We start from the raw sequence: 23,303 nt of genomic DNA, 5'->3' as shown, positions 1-23,303 counted from the left end.
CCTGGCTTTTGAGAATGATAAAAGCCATGGTGTGAAATGTACCATGAAGTCTTTGATTCCTTTGAAAACAGTGACACTTCTTCTGCCTCCTCTCACTCTATTATTTCGGACATGAAAGACTTGTAGTCTTCTAAATACTGTGAATTCTTCAGCCTAATTTGTTCTCGTTTCTTTTCTGCCAATTGTTTGTTGTTAGATCGGTATGGCTGTTCATGGTGTATAAACCTTCCTTGTCTTTGTATGTATTTCTCTCCAGCACTGTCATGAACTTGATACCTTCTTGAGACATGGAGTGATCATCCTGCTTGATTTTGTTCTTGGAGAAGTCTGATCAAAAGGGATCTATTGAAACCAATGTATGTTTCTAAAATTATGTAATTAGCTAGCACGCGACTTTAAGCCAACAGTGGCACAATTAAATATCTGCGGACCTAGAACACTAAAACCCGTTGTGGGCAGTGCGCAGATAGCCCATTGTGTAACTTTGTGCTTAACTTGTTATTATTCTTGAGGACGCAAGCAAATAAAATAGAACAGGTTTTGTTTTTGTTTGTTTTTTTAATTTCGCACAAAGCTACTCGAGGGCTATCTGTGCTAGCCGTCCCTAATTTAGTAGTGTAAGACTAGAGGGAAGGCAGCTACTCATCACCACCCACCTCCAACTCTTGGGCTACTCTTTTACCAACGAATAGTGGGATTGACCGTTACATTATACACCCCCATGGCTGGGAGGGCGAGCATGTTTAGCGCGACGCGGGCGCGAACCCGCGACCCTCGGATTACGAGTCGCACGCCTTAACCGGCTTGGCCATGCCCAAGAAGAACAGAACAGTTCAACATCCCAAACGATGAAATCCAATAAACGAAAAAAAAACACAACAAAACAAGCTGTAAATGTATTATATGATGAATTTTACAAAAGTAATTCTGCTTGTACTGAAAACTTAAATTTTAATGCATGGAGCTTATTTCGTAACTCTTCACTAATACAGATTGCTTTTGAAATGCACTTGATGAGTTTAAGCCCCTTAGAGACTCAACGGTATGTCTGCAAACTTATGACAATAGAAACCGGGTTTCGATACCCGTGGTGAACAGAGCACAGAAATTTTAGAGTTCCGTGCAATTGAAAACGAGGATTTTTTTATATCTAGTACTGATATTGATAAAGCTAATGTTCTAACAAGGTTCTTCAATACTATTCTTAAAGTAATATTAAGTACTTAAAATAATATTCTATGCTATTCTAAAAAATCAAATATTTATATTTCTAATCTTAATAATATTAAACCCAGTGAGTTTCCGACGATTGATCCACATGATAACGAAAGAGTTACGTGACCACTACTGAATGTGTAAAAACTTTACATAAAATATAATAAAGACAGGTTTTCACTAGGAAATCATATTTACGTTTGTTTGTTTTTATGTTGTTTTCCATCATAAAATCAGCATCATAATTCTGTGAAATAAAGCAAAACAGAGAAAACAAAATTGCAGATTTTTAAATTAGGCTTCTGATATTACATACGCTGTTGATTGCAAACTGGATCGATGGTATATGCAGTGCTGCTTTGTGGTATGCTACGTTGTAAGATAATGTTGTATGAAACAGTTACTATACCATATTTCTGTACATACGGTTCTGTGGCTAGCTTGTTATAATGTTGTGACATCTTTGGATATATGATATTCAACACATTCTAAAATTACTAAATACTTACACCCCCATTACTTAACGGTAAGTCTGATGTTTTTTTCTAACGCTAAAAATCGGTTTCGACAAACGCAGTGAGCAGAGCACATCATGTTGTCTTGTGCTTAATGTTCCTTCAATGCTCTGAAACCGACTTAACCAGTATGTTTGAAAAATTTACAACTTTTGTTTTTCAAAATATAAATTTTCATATTACATGTTAACGTGTGTGTTTTCTTATAACATAGCCACATCGGGCTATCTTTTGAGTCCACCGAGGGGTATCAAACCCCTGGTTTTAGCGGTGTAGATCTGAAAACTTACCGCTAGCGAGGTACTCGAATGTTAATGTATAGATGTTTATCAAAGCGCTGGTGTTGTTTCAAACTTAACACAATTTGTTTGCTTTTTAATTTTCGCGCAAAGCTAGACGAGAGCTATCTGCGCTAGCCGTCCCTAATTGAGCAGTATAAGACTAGAGAGAAGGCAACTAGTCATCACCACCCACCTCAACTCTTGGACTACTCTTTTACCAAAGAATAGCGGACTGATCTGACATTATAACGCCCCCACGGCTCAAAGGGCGAGCACTTTGGCGTTTCGTGTGATGGGGATTTGAATCCGCAACCCTCAGATTTCGGATCGAGCGCCTTAACCACGTGGCCATGTCGTGCAAATTAAACACAAAGTTACGCGATGGCTATCTGTGTTTTACCCACCGTGGGTATCGAAACCATGTTTTAGAGTTTTAAATCCACATACATACCGCTTCTGCAATGTGAAGTTCTTTATTATTTATATACTGTTCATTAAAAGCACAACTGAATATTATATTTTTTTCACAATATGTTACTAACTCTTGTTGTTTTCGTCCAATATGGATGTTAGGGTTATGGTTGTTTTCTTTTGAATTCTGTTGAGAAGATGATCTAGGAAGGTTGAAACGTTTTCGCTCCTTATAATAAGCCGTTCTGAGGTACATTTGACCTGCAATTCTGACACTAGCAACAGAAAAATCTAAATCTATTCAGCCCTCTAGCAGCAACAGTATCACAAGTAAGTAGAGACACTTGGAAGACTCCAATAAGATAATTTGAATAATATTACTTAAGCCTAGCGCAACAATCAAAAGCGTAGGTAACGTATGATTCGTACAAAGTTACATAACAAACTTCTCATAATTATTACTTTTATAGTATTAACTTTTAACGCTCTGGTTATGAAAATTAAATAATTATTAAATATAAAATCATTAAATTAACTAAATAATAACTATTAAGTGAAGCAGTCTTGAATATACAACTCTGACACTTCAACAACCAAAGCAGTCACGTTGCACCTCCTGTTTTTCTAAGATAAAAAGATGTCTTTCAATGAAGTACTCTTGCTGTCTTATGACTCGACTTTTATTACATTTTATACCGGACTTACTCATGCTAAACAAGGCTCTTCAGTGACATGGCTTTAGTTTGTCACTTTGTTCAAGTGAATTCGAAATTTAGCAATTCGATAAAAATGGTCTGAGTAACAGTTTAGCCAGTGCTGAGTTACTTCGATAGTCTAAGCATATGTCACAGCACACTAAGTCTTAACGCTTGAACTTTTGTTTCTTAATTAATTCTACATTGTAAGATCTCTTTTGCTTTGTCGTGGCCACACACAGTTGCAAATATGGAGGTTCGTGTATGTCAGCTAATGTAAATCTCAACCACTGTAAAGTCCTGTGGAAATCTCTGTGCACTGACTGCAAATCAGTTATATGATTAACAGTCACTGCTGCTGCTGTTTCCAGTTACACTGTGTTCAGAATGTGGGTCTTCATTTAAAAGACAAGTTCACATCGTTAGCCAAAGCAGTTTGTCTGTTTTGTTCTTGCTGGTCTTATCAATGATCAATAAAAAAAGTCGTATACCTGCAATGTTTTATCCAACATGAAATAATCGCTTCCAGGTTTTGAATTTCACCAGCCATATCAGAGAAACATGATCTAAATGAATAGTGAATTTATGCAATACACATAATGACAGTAGCACTAGAAAAAATGCTGCATTTATGTGAAGTTCTTTCAAACAGTAACCGGATCATGAGTTGTTGCTATATGGTTTTAGCAGTCAATTGTATCCCTCCGTAATAATACTGGAATTCAGGGTAAATGGACAGTCAAATCTTGAGAATGCTAACACTAGAGCTTAAAATGAAGTATATGTTTTAAGTTTAGTAGTCAGTTCAGACAATGGTGCAGCTATCTTGGAGAAATTGACCAGAATGTCAATATGAGTACACAAAGCTTAGAAAATGGTAAAGTATTTTAACCCTGGAAAGGACCAGTTTCTGACTACCATAAAGTTTGCAGGATCAGTAAGCATAGCATTTATTTGCAGAATGTGTTTCATACGTGCACACATTTCTGGATTCATTATCAAACCTATCTTTCTGTGTAATGAGAAATTGTACCCAGGTTTTAAAAACAGACTGGAATTTGCAATCAAACATCAAGATATACATAAATTAAAGCATCTCTTCCATTGGATTCTTCTGAAAGAAAGTATATGTTACTGCAGCACAATTGTGAAAGGGAACATGGAAAATCCTCACTACTCACTGGTAATTAGTATGACTGTGTATAGTTACTTTTGATAAGAAAACTATAGGTTAAACTTCAGTTCTTCAAGGCAAAGTTACCTTTTGAAGGTTTTTCGTTCTTGAAGACTATGAGCCATTAAAACTACCACTGTGAGTTTTTTTCCCTCTCTGTCTTAAAGCTTACTTTTCAAACTTATTTGCACACAAACACCTTCTGTCAGGACTTAAATATCTTTAAAATCCATATGGTGCCATACTGTAACTTTTGGAGACCTATAATGAATTTATCAACAAGAATATTGCCACAATCTACAATATTTGTACTATATGCCCTTTCATTTCATAGGCGAGACAAATCATCCACAAAAGTGACTGAACTCTTCTTGGTGGGTTTCTTTTATGCTTTGAACGTTGAATTCGTTTCATGTATAGCTCAGTTTGCAACAGGTTTGAAACAGTGGCATATCTAAGCTATGACACAAGCCTCAATTATCAAGCTATCCCATCAAAAAGATTAACAGAGTAAAGAAATGGTTAATTTACTTAGCATCAGGCAATACACTACCTTTCCCTAAGCTCATCCATTTCTGGCAGGTAACTATCTCAAATATTTAATTCAGCAATCTGGGTCCTCTTTAGTAATTGCCTTGAATGCCAAAAAGAAATTTGTTTAATTTCACAAACAGTAATTTCCAATACATCTGTTAGTTTCTAACCAACATGTGACTCGGACAGCCACGATATCAGGCTATCTTTCATTAATGGAACCCAAAGACGTGGCCCTTGATTTCGATCAATGACCTTCCATGACTAGGAGGTTAGGGCGCTCGATTCGTAATCCGAAGGTCGTGGGTTCGAATCCCAGTCACACCAAAGATGAGAGCCTTTCACCCACAGGGGCATTATAATATGATATCCAATCATACTAAAGCTCATCTGAATTCAACAGGTGAGCTCAATTTCTTTATCCACTTAACAGCATTACCTGAAAACCTTTTCTCCCCTCCAAAATTGCTCAACTATTGTATTCAATCAACATCATGACTGGGTTACAAAAAGAATTTCAGTTCCAATTTTTTTAACCTGGATGTTGAACATATTACTACAATATCCCTGCAAAAAGAAGATATATCACCTGTTATAGAGAACAAAAAACAAAGCAACTACAACAAAATAATTTTAAGAATTTTCTGAGCCACATATTCCCACCACAATAACACTGAAACTAAATAGTCATTTTTTTAAATTTATGTACCACTGAAGAATATTTAAAAAGATATATGCTCATACCTACAAACATGGTTTATAAGCACATATTTGGCTTTTTTCTCTCATGGATCAGAATAAAAGGTAAAATTAATCAAAGTATTTTTCACAAATTAATATGTACCACCAATATTTCTGTAAAAGTATTCAAAACAAACCATTTATTTAATTTGAAATGATAAATCCAGAAAACAGAAATTTCCTTCATTCTAAAAGGTCACATTATATTTGTTAAGAAAATTGTGAAGAAGAAATTTCATCATCTACTAAAAATTATAAAAATATTGGACTATGTCTAAACACTAAAAAAACTAATTTTTGTTATTATGCATGAGACCTTGTTGATAACGTGGCAGGTGTGTAGCTATTACTATACAGCGGAACGAGTCTTTGTTTTCTTCTTCGTAAACAAAAATGTGGAACTTCTCTTCTACACAAAGAATTTCAGTAACTTACGTAAAAGTCCAGTATATACAAATAAAAATCTTACGATAGTGGAACTTTTAAGATATTCAGGTGTGTCTGTGTTTTTTGATTTCGCGCAAAGCTACTCGATGGCTGTCTGAGCTAGGCCATCACTAATTTAGCATTGTAAGACTAGACAACAACTGACTCTACAAATCTTTTGAAACACAACCAAAACACCTATAATATTTTAATGCATAGTGTTATCTAATCAACATTAGTGATTCATCAGCCAAATACGAAATGTTCAAATTATTTTTAGGTTGATTGATTTAAATTTAATTGCTGTACTAGTGATGACCTAAAAACTTACTTTAATGAAAAGAAAGTTGAAACACTATAAGAAGCAGCTGCTCTTTCCAGTGATTACACTTTAACACATAATACCAGTTTTCATGAAAAGAAGTTCCTTCCAGCTCAGTAAAAAACCTGAACCTCTTCAATTCACTAAGGTTGAGAATTTTAAAACAAATTCCAACTTCTCTAATTCAAAATCTTCAGACTCTCAGAATCATCAAGGTCTCTCTGCTATTTCTGTAAAAATCCTGTCATGTTTGATTTTGGCAGTTTGAAAAATAAAAATGAAAAGAAGGCAGCATCCAGTATGTTCATGTCCATGTGTAGATATAGTTTCTCCAGATCACCTGATGTTGTTGATTTGGTCACTGATAGAAAGGCTGATGTAGTTATGGAGAAATTTAGGTGTTTTGTGTCTGTTGGTTCTGTGTACTTGGCATAGGATACTGCTAATCCTATACCCACATGTATTTTACATGATACTGGAGTTACTCAGTTATTATTCTTAGAGGGGGTATTGGCTTTGAGTTCTGCCACTGGTGAGTCTGTTATTGCTCAGGGTATTGAGGGTGGCTTTGTTATTGTTCCTTTTTATAACATTTATTTAGCATCAGACCTAGTTTCAGGACCATTTGTGGATGGAATAAGACATACTCTGCCAATTAAGGGTGTATCACTATTGTTGGAAAAAGATTTGGCTGGGGGAAGAGTTGGTGCCAAATCCAAAATGGTTATCTCGCTGATCACTGTTTTATCTAAAGATGATATTGTTGTTGAGGAGAATTCAGACATGTTTTCCTCTTGTTCTGTGACTTTGAGCTCAGGCAAAGATTTTCAGCCAAAAATAAATGATAGACTCTTGTTCAGAAGACAATGCTAAAGATTTATCTCAGTGATTTTTTTTGTTATCTGACAGGGATCTGTAAGTAATTGTCCCACTGATAATTAATTGGTGAATGACAGTGATAAACATAAGAGATCTGGTTCATCTGTGAATCTCAGCTGGAAGTAAACTGATCGCTGAGCAAGAAAAGGATCCAAAGATCAAATCACTATTTAAACATGCACTCCCAAAGAATCAACTGGAGAAAGTTCCGTATGGTTACTTCTTTTGTATATGTATATTAAATATTTTAGTTAAAATATTATATAATGCCAATTTTTAATTCTCTAAAAGAAGGATGTGTAATGGATTTACCATTACACATTTATTTTAAAACTTGTGTTTGTTTCAGTTTGATGCATGTGATGTATATTGTGCAAGTTCTGCTTCTCCTGTAAATTTATAGACGATTCTCAAGAGCAAGAATCAACAATACATGTTTTATTATAGTACTCACGTGTCTTGGAATATTGTTGAATGTTCTAGAATCTTGCCTAATTGGTATAAATGCTAACTGAGACACAGTAATAGAATATTATTGGTCAGCTATAGTCAGTATGCTATGAGCTTCAGAAGTTATAATTGCCATTGACACCTATTAATTGGAAAACCACAGAATGTGATCAAGAACATTTATAGACTTTGAACATTATGAACCAATCAACTTCAGAGAATTAACTTTGGAGGTTAGTATTCCTATGAGGACAATAGATATCTGTCTTCCTCTGTGAAAGTAAAGCTTGTAAACTGCATTAGGCCAAACAAGAAAAGAGCTAGCTAGCATTTTCATCAAGTGAAGTTTATTTGTCCATAAAGTAATTTGTGCTTCGCGATCTTAGACTGTCGATAAACTATTCAATTCCAAACCAGATAAAAGACTGAATATTGTTTGCGAGTTTGTAAAATTTTTGTAATAATCATTATTTTAAATTGTATTGTTTTTTGTATATAAATATATATTTGTGTTAAGAAGGAAAATTTTGTGTATCAATGTTGTTGGCAAGTATAATAAATTTGATACATATTAACATTTTATTGACTACTTCTAAGTTAAAATTTCCAGCATATTTTTAAAATTGTAATATGCAACATCCATAACATAATAAATTGGAAACTCTTCCAGGATAAATTATAATATGTAACAGGAGAACTCCAATGACTCAACTGTTAGAAACAATAAGGGTTAAGAAGTCATTTCATTATCATTTGATGGAGAAAGTAATTTGTATAGACTTACAGTATGAAAACAACATACAAAAGTTTTATTAATATGATCTTGTACAGAAGAAGTATAATTAGTTTTAAGTCTTAGTAACATATTAAAGTAGTTTTATTTCAGGATTTTTTAAAAGGTTGTATCCAAGTGTTTATGGTGCTAATCCATTTCCTTATTTGTTACACATTGTCAGTGCTAGCTAGTGCAGGTATATCTGCTTCTCCAAGTGGCCAGTATAGAAGATGAATTTGTAATTACTTTTAAATGTTACCTGGTATTTTGGTCCTGTGCATAAATAGACACATAGGAAACATTACTTTCCATTTTTTGTAATAATGAGATTAGTATGTATCCAGTATCTTTCTTTTGTATCAACTTTGACTTATTCCAACTATTCCAATGTTTCCTAAGTATTTCTTGTTATTCTGGGTTTGGTTCTTACTTGTTGTGGTGTATTCCACCTGAGAATACAACAAAAGCAGGCCATTTTCATGAATGAAAATATAGTTAACAATAAGTGTCTATGTTTACACCTTCCTTATTTTGTTATTATCATAGGATCGAGATAAATTTGTGACAGTTGAAATCGTATACTAATAAACAATCTCGTGTTTAAGTTTTGGACAGTTAGGTTATATTCTGAAAATTGATTTTAAAATTTTTTATGGTTGTTGCAGCATATTCATTTTTTTTTTTTCAAAATGGAATGGTAAGGATTATTTGTCAGGTGTGGGATAAGAGACATATATTAAATCTTATTTTCTGTTACTTGAAACATGACAAAAAGTATAAACACACTAGTTTTTCATGCTACTGATATGAAATATCATTGAACACTGAGATAAAATTTTCTAGACGAAACTAATAGGAAATTAAAGTGAAATTTATGTAGAATACAGGGTAAGTCCCTACCCATTCATATATCTTATGTATCCAGTGTATCTGTGTGCTGTCCTTCATTCTCGCTATATAATATTATGCAACGCCATGTTCTGTGAGACATTTTCCTCAACATAGCAGAGGTTATTGTTCCAAATGTCGTGGTAACAGCTGCCTTGAACTCATCATTAGTATTATTGAATAAAACATAACATATGGATGGGTAGGGACTTATGGGCCACCCTGTATATATATATATATGTACATCTTCCTGAGAAAAGCTGTAACTTGGCTGTTCCAAAAAAAAACTGTAAATTTAACATCCCATAACTATTAAACAGTTTTAAAATTAAATTATTCAATCTTCAAAGATGTGTGTGTTTATATTTATAAACTAAGATGGGTGTGTTTGATTCATTCAGCAGCTTTATAATATTACTATATTTTTTAGTATCATTATTGATCTTGATAAATTATTTGAGCACAAATAAATTGTAGTAATGTAAATATGGTCTTTCAAACACTTACAGATTGAACTACAAAATGAACTTAAGACTGTATGAGTTATTAGAAGAAGAAAGGAATGAATATTCAGTTGAAAAGAACATCTACAGAAAGAGGTGTACAAGCTAAATGAACAATTACATATGGCCCATGAAGCCCACATGAATCAATTGACTCAGTTGAAACAAGAAAAGGAGACTTCATGCTGTGATCAGTTGCTCATCCAAGAAGCTCTAAGACAGGAATTATTAAAGTTAAAAGAAGAACTTGTTACTCAAAGCAGACAGTTTCCAGAACTGGAGAAGTTGACTGCTCAGTTAATGGTAAATCTGAAGAATTTGATTTCAGTGCATAAAACATATTATTTGAAAAATTTGATTTATTATTTAACATCAATTGCTTTTAAATTTCAGTTCAGGACTTACCTAAGTATACAAGGTAGTAGTATATCAACATATAGCAAAATATACTTACCGTCACTGACAATATAACTATTTTTCAATCTCCAGGGTTTCCACTCTTTGGCCATCTAAGCATTGATAAACACTTGCTGCAGCCTTTTATACCCCAATCAAATTTTAATACTCTATGCAAATTCTCCAGATACTGTACATAAGTACCATATTTTTATAAGGTAATCACTTTTTCTTGACAAAGTATTCATCACTGGTTTTTATCAACAGGAACATTGTGATTATTCACTGTTTATGTTGTAATTTTGAACATTGTTGGCATTCTGTGATTATTGTTTTATTTGTATTCATAAATTAATTTTAAAAAAGATGTACCAATAGGTATGAATTCTTCATTTAGAGGTCAAGCAGATCTTTTCTCTTCACCCTCTACTATCTTGTGTTTGTCAACACTCAGGATGAGGGGTCAGTCTCAGCTGAAGCTGTATGTGATATGATCCTTTGTGAGATGAAGACACATACAGATTGAGAATGTTTCTCTGAGTGGTTCTCAGGTAGCTTTTGCAAATAACCAGGGAAAAAATGGGAAGAATTCAGACTGACTTTTTCTTATTTCTTTGTTTACTAAATCAGCCTTAACAGGGGATCATCTTAATGTCTCCAGCATCTTTCCTTTAGTTGGTTACTTGGGTTTGTGAGATTTTGGGGGTCTCTCCTATTGCATTTGACTCTACTCCTGCCTTATTAGCAGAGAGGACAGCAAGTGATTTCTCTATCTCATGTTATTTGCTGGATTTCCAGAGATATTAGAAGCCCAAATTTATACTGCCTGTTCACAATCTTCTTCATTGTCATTGGCTTCTTGCCTTTCTAGTGCTAATCTGGGAGTTTTCGACTGTTAGGTTTTCTGACCTCTTCATTTGGAGGATCTTTAATTTGGGTGGACCAATTACAGTGGCCTTAGTGACTATCCTGTGGGTGGGGGAGCAGTGTGAGCATTATTAAATCACTTCCTGGAACACTGGAGTTCTTTCACCAGGGATCTGTGGGAACTTCATACTTTGGCTTGATAACACAGGGGAACACTTTTTCAGTAACTTTGAGTTGCACTGGATATTTTAACTGATTCTGAAGGAGTTTTAGGCGCTGATTTCAAATCTGAAATTAGTTTTTCTCTACAAGCTCTAGTTTGTATGCAATTTGAGGTTAATGAAATTGTACAAATGTGAACTTGCGTAAACCATATATAAGCATTTTCACGTCCATATATTTAGATAGCTTCTAATATTTTGATCATTCTTCTTTTGTTTCAGATCAAACATGGCTTCCAAAAATAGATATCATTGCAGAAACAAGCCTGATGCCTTCTGCTACATATGTGGATGCTACACACTCAATCGTCAGAGACGTAACATATCCTCGTTCGTCAAGCGTGCCTACAAGGCATATTTTGAAGTTCAAATTGCATAAAATCTGTAGCTTGCAGACAAAAACCGACTTCAGATTTGAAATCAACACACTCAAATTGACTATAGAAAGGTATTTTTTTAAATGCAACAAAATGAGTGTTCCCCAGTGTAATTGATCATTCAATTAATGTCATATCCACCATTGTGTGCTCAATCTGTTACCTATTTATATCCAATAGATCCACAGCAAGTGGACTTTTGTTCCAAGGCCATTTGAGAGTTATTAATCCAAAGATCAGTAGAGAGAGTTGATCCTGCTCTACTGGGATTTTATTCCCATTTATTTATTGTACTTATGAAGATTGGCATTCAATCATTAATCTGTCTCTACTCAACTGATTTTTTCATCATCCTCACTTTATGATGAAATGTTTCCTTAACCTCTGGTGGCTCTCTGTTGGTGTTCTGGATGACCAAGTTTGATGTTATAGATAGAATCTTCACAAAAGTTTCTCAGGTTCATGCACAAGGGTCAGATGCTGCAGTTCATGTCTCTACCATTTGGTCTTGCATCAGCACCTTATGTCTTCTGCAAAGTTTGAGCATTTTCTCATCACCTGCATTCTTTGGGGCTGTGCACACATCATTATTTGGACAACTGGCTCCTTTTGGCTTCATTCCTTCAATTAGCTTAAAAACACTCTCACATTCTCCTTTCAGATGCCACAGAAGCAGGCTTCTTTATCAGACTGGAGAAATCTGTTTGGTCAGTGACACAATATCTCGTGCATTTGGATGTGTTTTTCAATCCTTACTTGAGTCATACACAACCAATTCCTGTGAGGCTTCAAGCCATGGAAAGAGTCATCAGCATGATGCATGATCAGCCATGCAAAGATGGTTCTCTCACTTTTGGAGATGTGAGCATTCCTCTCATTCCTTTGGGATGGACACATATGAGATCCTTTCAGTAGTTACTGCATGAACAGTGGGTCATGCATTCTTATTCTTTGGATTATCCTGTCTCATTACCCAAGAGCAACATCATTGATTACAAATGGTGGTTGGATCACAACAACATTAATATTGAAGCATTCATTCCACAACCTCCTCCCAAGATCCATCTCTTCAGTGATAGGGAAGCTTATCTTCGAGGTCAGAACTTATATGGTACTTGGACAGAAGATTGTGACTCATTGAAATTCTCAACTGGAGTTATTGTGGTTTCCAGTACCTCATCCTCAAGCATTGGCAGTAGTTACATTCATTCTGGACTGAAAAGGATTTCAACTGTACATCTTTCCCTCAATTTGGCTATTGATTCATTCTACTCTTCGTCATGTTTTCTTGGTTGCACCATATTGGCCAGCTCAATCAAGCATTGTTTCTACTTATTCAGTATCTGCATGAATGTGTACCTCAATCATTTCTGCACTGGCAGTCTCTGTTTAGACAACCATGACCAGTCATTTTCCACCTAGATCAGTATAGTTTTAATATCAAAGAAACACAGTCAAATAAGTGAGAATAGGAGGCCCATTAAGGATAGGTAACCACAAAACATTGTCCAGTGAGTCCAACAACTTTAACAGTTCACAACCTTTATTTATTTTTTCTCAGTCAGGAATGATCTGTTACACAACAACCTAAACCTCATTTACTTTGACTGTTACTTTACCTTTGGATTTCATTCTCAGGTTTGTTTCTTTCCATCTCTTTTTGCCTGCATTCCTTCTTTTTTTGTGTTTTCATTTTCTGATCCATTATTTTTGGGTTTATCTTTTCTTTTTGGTTGTTGTTAGTTTTATACTGTTTGCTTTAGCTAATAGATCCATTCTCATACCCAAATGCCTCATCCACCTCACATTTGTGACTCTGTTGTTTTGTTTTTTATACTTTTTCTTATTACTTTTTCTCTATTCCCTGTTATTGTTATTAATTTGGCCAGCCTGGTGATTGAGACTTTTACATCTGTTTCTAGTTTTTCATTTTCATATTTTTATCTGTACTCTTTTGTCTTCTTTTCTCTTTTAGAGCATTTATGAACATTCTTTTTTTGGCTTCTTCCTTTTTTTTCTGCTCTATTACTCTATAATTCAAGTCCCCTGCTGTTGGGACTCATGGGGACAAATTATTTTGCTCTTTCTAGTATGCCTTCCTAAACATCCTTCTTGGCATGTCTTCCATTTGTTTTCTGTTCTTTCTCCTTCCTTATCACATTGTCCTGTTCCTTACTCTCTTTGACCTAGTATCACCACCTTTATATTTGTTGGCATTGTGTGGGCCTTTGCTTACCATATTCATAGCCCTGGAATTGGTATTCCCTGTTCAGACTATTTCTTTTTGTTAGTTGACTCTTTCCTTTTCTTTAACACAGAAACTTGGAGTCCGTCAGAGCTGTCATTATCAAGATTAATGCTATCACTACACAATTTCTTCCCACTGTTCCAATGAGCACTATGTCCATGACTTCCACATCTCAAGTTGGTCAGTGAACATGAGGTTTCTTGAGAAGCAGCTTCAGACTGCCCTCAGTTACTTGTTGAAGTTGGCTAGAGTGAACAGTTTTACCTTTCCTTTTCCAAAACTGTTTACACATATTTTAGCTATCAGCTGTGCCTATAGCTCAGTACAGAGCTCTATGTCGGTTGTATTATTCTTCCTGTGGTTCCTGAGGCAAAGGTTTTGGGGCTTATCTCTGAATGTGAGTTTAATTTTATTTCTCACATAAAGCAACTGTGTGAAATGTACCAGGGCACTAAACATCTTCCATGTCTTCTCTTCCACCTCTTGGGGAGTGGATCAGTATTCTGTGCTCGTGGTCTGTTGAGGTCTCATTTGATCCAGATTGGACTGTGGATCTCTGGTGTATGGTTTTGCCGGGACCTCAGCCTTGATGATGCTGGATTCCTTTCACCATCTGGGGATTTGGCAATGATGGGGGGCTTAACTCACTTCTCCAGTCGAGAGTTTGTCCCCTGAACCTCTTCTTCACCAACACTCTTTTTATCTCTCTCTACAGTATGATACCATACTTTGAAGAAGACTGCTAGAACAAAAGCAACTTAATGGTTTTGTGGATCACAGGTTATGTGAAAAATTAACATATAAGAATAACTTAGAAACTTTATTGAAATAAGAAGATAGAAAATGCATGGTATGCTTTCAAACCACACATGCATGTGTATCGAGATATATATTTGAGGTATAACAAATATATAGCACCTTTTGTCTGAGTTACACCTCTTCATTGTGCTGAAAATGTAAAATATCAATATAATGTATTTAAGTATAACCTGTAATATTGCCAATATGCAGCACTAATTGCGATATAGACATTTCTGAGGCTTTGATTAGTGATGATGTCATAGCTATTTTTATATTATAATTATTCTAGAAACTAGATCTTTTTATTGAACTGAAACAAGTTAAAATTTATAGAAGGATGTTTATGATTATATAATTTATACTAAATATTTATTCAATGTATATTAATTAAGAAATTCACAAGAAAGAGCACTTTATAATATTGATGTGTAGTGACTTAAGTTCACATATCTCTTCCTAGATGTGATGTAAATCTCCTGAACCTCATGATTATTATGACCATTAATTATAGTAAAAATGGTATGCCCTGAAACTATAAGCATAACCCCAGGTTGGCCAGTTAGGAAAGTAATTATATTTGCTATTTTATTTCACAGATTCTTCTTTTTGTTTTTCTATTTTTACCATTTTCTTCCAGTCCTATTTGTTTACAACTTCCCTATAAAGAAGTCTGAGATCTCCTTCTGAATGAAACAGTTGAAATTTTTATCATATTTTTCCAGGTTTTTCTTTTAACTATTTATAGTTCAAAAAAATGTGAAATTAGAAACCTATCACCAACTTGTCTTCTCTCAATTTTTGCCAGGTTAAGCCTCATTTCAAAATGGAAAAGCATTCAGTGTTTATCCTCATATTCCTATTCAACCATCATCTTGAATGATTTTTCGTTTTTGTATTGATTAATTATCTTTCTCTTTCTCATGGCCTCGACTCCAAATGTTTATTGAGTTGTCAAAATATTTGCTGAACTTCTCCAGTACCTTAACATTAAATATCACTTTAACAAGGATGGATGATTTATTCTACCTCTTGCTTCTTTTAAGTCTCTAAAACAGTCATTTCACCACTCACATGGCTATATTTCTTGAGTGGACCGTCATAACTATAAATACCTTTTAGTTTTAACAGTTTTGGCCCTCATATCTTAGATCATGAATCAACACATAACTAAAATGTTCCTTGAACTATTTTATGATGTTGAAGCCTTGGAATCTCTTCTGTCTTCCTCACCTATTTGCAAAGACATCTTTCCTGCATTGGGAATAATTTTCTCACTGCTTGAAGTCATTCCTTTGTGATGCACTTACGTGCATCACTTCCAGTGGGATTTGCTTCTCAGTGGTGTTTGAATTCATAACAATCATCATGACAGTAGAATACCCTTTTTTCCTCTTCCTTTTGACTTTCATGTTGAGAAATCAACACTGTTCTGGTTCATGAAAGGTTTCAAGTAGCAATCTCTCACATGAATGTGTCAAAAAGTTGAGCTATTCAACATATTTATTTTGAGTTTCTTCTCTTTCTTCAACATCATTGTGTAATTGTTCATACAGAAAACCCATTTTGTGGTGTCATAACTTATATCAGTAATCAAAGAACTAATTTTGTTTGTAACTTGTGTTTTTTGTAACTTTTGTCTACTTCTTCAGCTCCATTTAGTAGGTTCACCTTTGACCTTAAATTCCTGGTTTGATTAACATTATGTTAAACTCCCATGATTATTACCTTATTTTCACACAGTGAACTTTTCACTCTTAGCTTTTTTAGTGAATGGTCAAATCTCTGGTCGTTCAGTAATCAGTACTGTTACTGTATTGACCAGTCATCTTCTTTCATTCTTCTGGTTTCCAGCTTCAGATTCCAAATTCTCTGGCAGTTGTGAATGTTGAAGAACCTTATCTTAAGGAGCATGATTAATAATTAAAAACTGGTTTAATTCTTTAAGAATCTTCCATAACAGGTACAAGGGAACACATTGCAATCTGACCCTGACTACTTTTTATGCTACTACTTGTGAACATACTTAAGAATGTGATGGTTCCACGAGTAAGTAAATACAACCTGACTTTCCTATTGTATATATGTTAAAAAGTAAATGAAGGTAAGGAAGTAGTCTGCTGAGAAAATACACTTTCAGAGTGTCCTCATTTGGTTCACTCTCTTAGGAAAGCTTTTGTATTTGACAAATAAGCACCCGTTTGAAATTCATTTTAATTCTTGAAATCTAAAAGTTTACTTGAATGTTGTTTTTATTTTAAACTACACGAACCATCTTACTGCTTTTGTCTTTCTGTTTCTTGATATAACCTTGGTTTTTTAGTGCTTTCAATTCTCATAATTTGATTTTATAAAAGTATCTGTAATTTATTTTAACTTTGTGAGGCTTTAGGTAGTAAACTGACATAAAGCTTACACAGTGTGGAATATTTTCATAATGTAATCATTTGCCTTTGAACATTAGACATATCAGACAAATAGTTTACCAACTTAGCTGAAGGGCTAATCCACTTGAACTATTACATTGTTCCTCTGTCACACACAAACAAGGCCCATCCTCAGGCCTAACTTCAAGTATGTGGGAGGGTTAGTAGTTGGGCACCAATGCAATATCTTATTTTTTAATGCTATGTACAGTTCTTCTTCTCAAATTTGAACTTGAGACCTGCCACACAACAAGCATGTGCTATATCAACAGAGCTAAAAGCCTAGGCCTTGGATGCTTGTGCATAAAGAACTTATTTAACAACTCAAACTACTACAGTTATACAAGGTCTTTACTGTACATCTCACAGGTTGTAAAGTAGTACAAGTTATGTTTATGCATTAAAGAAATTGCTCATAAATGCAAATCAAAGTTTAGGTGTATTATAGTTGATACTTTATTTTTACTTTTGGTAGAATCTATACTTTTCAGTTTAAAAGAAACAATGTTATTGTCATTTATCTGTAGCATTATTATTATTTTCAGAACTAAACTCTAGAGTCTTTTTTTCTTCCATATCATTTTCAAGATGCATCAATAACTTATTTGTATGGCGACTAAGGATCAGTTTTAATGTTATCTTTAAAAAAAACCACAGAGTTTTCAGATAAATAATCCTATTTGTACCAAAGTAACTTTATTAATTTTTTAATTATTGAAAGCTCATAGTTTTTTGCATTTTGATCATATCTCTTAAGCAGATGTGCAAAGTAGTTTGTTGAACAACTTGTGTACATATTAAAGGAGACTATTTGCCAAATACAGATATATTTGATTACATAAACAGAACACAAATGCAAAAATATATCTCAGTTGCAAAGTAATGTTAAAGCTAACAGTTATTTTAAATGTTGAAAGATATATTTTATATCAAATTAAATGACTATAAAAATAGAGAAACAATAAACCAAAACATTTAGTTATTTTCATTCCTGTAGTAATTGTGATTACTTGTAATTGCTTTATAATTGTTTTTACAAATAACCTGAATAAATGCAGATGTAATTTCACAATCTTATACATTTTGTTGATGTTATACAGTATTTGTATTTAATTGAACATGTAAGAACATACATTTTATTTGCAAAGAAATATCTTGAATATTAGTTCTTTAGATTTTTGTTTGTTTTGGAATTTCGCACAAAGCAACTCGAGGGCTATCTGTGCTAGCCGTCCCTAATTTAGCAGTGTAAGACTAGAGGGAAGGCAGCTAGTCATCACCACCCACCGCCAACTCTTGGGCTACTCTTTTACCAACGAATAGTGGGATTGACCGTAACATTATAACGCCCCCACGGCTGGGAGGGCGAGCATGTTTAGCTCGACTTGGGCGCAAACCCATGACCCTCAGATTACGAAGCGCACACCTTAACGCGCCAGGCCATGCCAGGCCCAGTTCTTTAGAAAATGTTACAATGGTGTAACATATATACTACATGCAACAAAATTTATGAGCAAACAAAAACTTTTCTGTCTAACTGCAGAATAATCTACTTGTGCTGAAGGGAACTAAACAGTTGAATGAGAGTCTTGCTATTTAACTAATCATGTGTTAAAGCAACATGAGAAGAATGTTCCGAAACACTGCTCACTTCTGTGCACCACAAAGAGCTTATACATCACACGTACTACCATACAACCTTGTGTGCGGGTTACAAGCCTTTAATAAATTTCCCACTTCTGTACATGTCAACATGTATTATACTGGTCAACTGTAGAACGATACATCCTGCATGCACAGTAATATGCATGAGCACTAGCAGGCTCATTCTTTCCCAGGCACTGTTTGTCTTCTGTACTTATTGTTTAAACCTTTTGTTACTATTCATTGTATAGTCCCTCTCATCTCAACTTTATTGATTATCTGAAAGAACAATATAAATTTTAAACATATCAGTCAGAAAATTCATTTGAATTATCTTCACTTTGGTTTTCTTTCAATTGACCTTTGCAGTTGTTCCATTCTCTGTTCTCATTGTTTAATCTGGCATTCAGTTCTTTTCCATGTTTCATTATTTATGCACAGTTGCCATATCTAAATCAATTTATGTTTAACTGATACATAAAATAAAAATGCAAACATACCACTACAACAACATTTTCATGGTTTAATTGGATTATGTATTCATGTTTCCATATTTCTGGCATTTCCCAAGATATATAGCACTACTTCACAGTAATCATTTAATATTGTAATGACAGTGGAGACACTACTGGTCAGTGATACTTCTAATATTGCACAATACGTGATTAGTTCCATTCTGATCTCAGATCTGGGATTCGTAATTATCTGCATCTGTTACTGTAGCTGAGCCTGCCAATTTTGTAAGTGTTTTACCACTGTTGTTTTTATATTTCCACATCTACTTTTGTTTCTCTTTCCAATGTGGATCAAGTAGTCTTACTTTCATCCTTCACTGCTTGGATTCCATGGGTTTGTATATTTTGTTTTCTCTTCCTGTGGTAATTTTATGCTGAATCACAGGCTTCTTTATTGTATGAGCCCTGTTCACCTGATTCTTTTCTTATTCAGTTTAGGGATCACTGTGAGGTTTAATGTATGGACTGAATCCTTTACAATAGGAGTCTGTGGATTGTTGGTGATAAATTTTAGCAATAAACAAACAGTACACAGTCAACTTTTAAAGTTTAAAGCATATATTTCTCCCTTCAGTTGGTCTACTTTGGTCAACTAACCAGTTTTTGACATTAAGCAGACCCATATGCAGAACGAGTGTGAAAGGAGTTTCTGATTTGCAAGATCAAAAGTCAACACATACTCTGCAAAGCACAATCACCATGCTAATGCTATGTTGGTCTGGGGGACATTTGGCTATTTCAAGTAAATAAATGCTAATGCCTCATCTAGACTGTACTTACCAAGGATTACATTTAAAAAATCTAGCACCAAGGGAGTGCCTGTCCACTTTCATGGCTTATGTATGTTAGCTTTATAAAATAGATTTCATGGTATTCTATTGTATTTTTTCCAGTAAAGGACTGTTACGGTGGTTAAATGTGATTGCGTCCAGGCACTTTTATGGATTATCCTCAACGTCATTTGCTCACCATGGTGTACAAGAGGAGAACAAAAGACCTTCACCATTCCCATATTACATATAACTACTAGGGTGGTCAACTGGGAGAGTTTCTTAACAGCTATGGAATCCCTCCAGAGGAAGAGTGAGAAACACAATGCATTAGGAAGTAGGGCAGAAGTATCCATGTTGTTATAGTACAGGTCACCCATAGTACTGATTTCCCACTGGTTTTGGTCATCAGGATGGAGAAAGTGTTCTCCTTTGAAATCAGGAAGGGACCTTAGTGTCTTATATGTATAGTGATTAAATTGTATAGTAGAAAACATACCAAAATATATGTCTGATTACTGTTTTAAATGCACAGACAAGATTTACTGGAAAATAGGTAGAAGTTTGGTTAAAAACAATGAACATAACATTCTCATAACTTTAAGTACTTAGAAATGTGGTTTGTTTTAAGACAAATAATTTCTTCTCTTTAAAATAGTAAAAAATATATTCTGTACATTGTTTTTTTTATTTTCTGTCAAAATGAGGTTCATAACTTCTTGTTCTTGTGCCCAGAGATATTTTCTGTTCTATAAAATGTTTTTTGTTTTTAATTAAATGAAAAATGTATTTACATCAGGCATAAAGTTTTTTGATATATTTGTGTGTGTTTTTAGAACTTAATAGAACTACACTATACATAGCTTAATCTATTATGAATCTAATCAAATGCATTATTAAAGTACAAAATCTGGTGACTGGTTTTGAAGAGTACCTGGTATTTATCTTCAGATCTTTATTTTTAGGAAACTTCTAGATAGACCTTGGCAAAGTTTAAAATGTACTTGTTCTTGTGGCACGTAAATGTATGGACACTGTTTTCCCTGTTGGACTTAATTGACCATAGACATTTGATTTGGTGTTATTATCAACCTGTTCACTCACCTCTTACACAAAATAAAAAACTTTGCCTTATTCAAATTTTGATTGCGTTTTCAAATATTACCAATGTTCCAAATTCGTGAAGTTTCTCTGCTTCCAACAATACCAAGATACTTCGCTCTTCTTAGTTTATGTTCAATAATCATACCACTGATGATGTGATTTTCATGCCTGATCTGTAGTTTCACAGACTTTGGAATGTCAGGGATCAACCAACAAATTAGAGTTGTCATGATGAATACAAGACATTGATTGATTGATTTGGTGTTTTATGGAACAAAGCAGCTTGGCTATCTGCGCCAAACGTCCGGTAAAAATAAAGTAAATGTAGTAAAATACATAAAAGGAAATGAAAGTAAAACAAAACATTATTGAAAAACAGAAAAAGTATAAAACCAATGTTGACAATGTTAAGAGAGAAAGCAGAGTAAAAGAAGTTGTAAAGTACTTACTCTAGCAAAATGGTAATGATCATAACCTGCCAGGAAGACTAACAGGTAAGTAGAAGAACCACCGTCAGTCACCAGAAGTTGGTCTTTCTAGTCCTGGTTCCGGGTTATGTGTCATTATGGCCAGTACTAAAAGCATGCGTGCCATTTTTCCGCTGAAATGCAGATTTCTGCTGTTTTCAAACGGCCAACAATCACCCACGAGATTCGTGTAAATTCGAGGAGAAAATATGAGCGATTTGGGGGCCGGGTAGGTGGTTTTTGAGGAGAAATCATATTTTTTCAATGTTTATTGCAGAAAAAAAAATCTGACCGCCATCTTGGAGGCAGTCTTGTTTCGTCTCGTGGTCTGGTATCGTATGCATACCAGACGATAAAATATTCTCTACGCTCCAAAGAAACAACAGCGATTGAAATGTTTGAAACGAAAGATGTTCATTTTGATCCTGTAGACAAGAGAATGTGTAAGGACATTAGATCAGCAGCTTCAAAGTATACCTCAAAGCTGAGGGAGAATCAAAAGAAAAGGGCAGAAAGGCTTGAGGCCTATGGTTCTGTGAAATCTGGCCCAGCCACCTTGGCTAAAGAAAAAAATCCAGAAAGCCGCAGAGGCACAGAGAGCTGCCCATTCAGAGAAGGAGAGAAAAAAAGCTCGGAAGAGAGCACTGGAAACCCTTGTCTCGAAAAAGAGGAAAGTAGCCAAGATTGATTAAAGGAAATTAAGTGATTTGAAATTTGACTGTAATTTGTGCAGCAGAGCAGAAGCTGATATCAGTGACTGAAAAACATTTTATTATTATCTGCAGCATACAGTGCCAGTGGTTTATTTTAAAGCATATCATTAATTTTATTTTGAAGCAATGTCAAAGCTTTCTTTGATTTGCTGTTTCAGTTTGTATTGTGAAAGAATGAAAAATATACTGATATTGAGGTACCAGTAATTTACTGACAAAATTGTATAGATGAACAAGTTTTACTGTAGGTAGTCATGTAGAGTAATTTTAAGTAATTTGAAATTTTAATGGAATAAATGCAGCAGAGCAGTAGTTGTTGATGTCAGTGACTGTACAAAATTTAATTTCTGAGGCATATCACTGATATCAGTAGTTTAATATTGAACCATATCAGTAGTTGAATTTTAAGCAATGTCATAGCTTTCCTTCATATGCTGTTTTTGTTTGTATTGTCAATTTGTGAAAGAATGGAAAATTCACTGACATTAAGGTACCAGTAGTATAATGACAAGATTGCATAGATGAACAATTTGAACTGTAGGTAGTCATGATTAGTCAAAAGAGTAATTTTATGTGATTTGAAAATTGTATGGAATATATGCAGCAGAGAAGTAGTTATTGGCAATGACTGTAAAACATTTAATTGGCAGCATACCAGCAGTTGATGATGATGATGTTATTGATGACAAAAAGGATAATAATGAAATGATTTGTATTTGAAATATTTACTGAGTTATTTTGGCTTTATTAACTCATATTACTAATATATTTTGATTTAGAAAAAAATTAAACTGAATAAATAGCAAATAAACAATCTTAAATTTCATTTATTTACTTTTTATTTTATTTGTTAATTTTAGATATTTTGATATATTTTCTAAAAAATGAATGAAATTAAAAGACTAAATCAATCTGCCAAAAACTGTAAATGAAAGTTATAGTTTTTAT

At 34.2% G+C, this 23,303-nt stretch overlaps 1 protein-coding gene and 1 long non-coding RNA gene across 9 annotated transcripts in view; both read left to right on the top strand.

The window, feature by feature from the left end:
- Positions 1-23,303, top strand: part of LOC143252264 (uncharacterized) — a 260,355-nt gene that overhangs the window by 199,509 nt on the left and 37,543 nt on the right. The window lies entirely within an intron of this gene.
- On the top strand, positions 1,548-22,768 carry LOC143252266 (uncharacterized). Of its 8 annotated transcripts, none has more exons than XR_013028908.1 (3): positions 1,548-1,741; positions 9,816-10,112; positions 11,516-11,895. It is a non-coding gene; the product is annotated as an uncharacterized LOC143252266 (long non-coding RNA). The 8 variants fall into 8 exon arrangements; XR_013028909.1 differs by lacking the exon at positions 1,548-1,741 and adding an exon at positions 2,294-2,416 and having other exon boundaries at positions 11,516-11,896; XR_013028906.1 differs by lacking the exons at positions 1,548-1,741; positions 11,516-11,895 and adding exons at positions 2,697-2,752; positions 20,195-22,768.

Source organism: Tachypleus tridentatus, chromosome 6, assembly GCF_004210375.1.
Source record: "Tachypleus tridentatus isolate NWPU-2018 chromosome 6, ASM421037v1, whole genome shotgun sequence".
Classification (NCBI taxonomy): Eukaryota; Metazoa; Arthropoda; class Merostomata; order Xiphosura; family Limulidae; genus Tachypleus; species Tachypleus tridentatus.
Note: the sequence above shows the minus strand (reverse complement) of the source record. Positions and strands in the feature narration are given on the sequence as shown.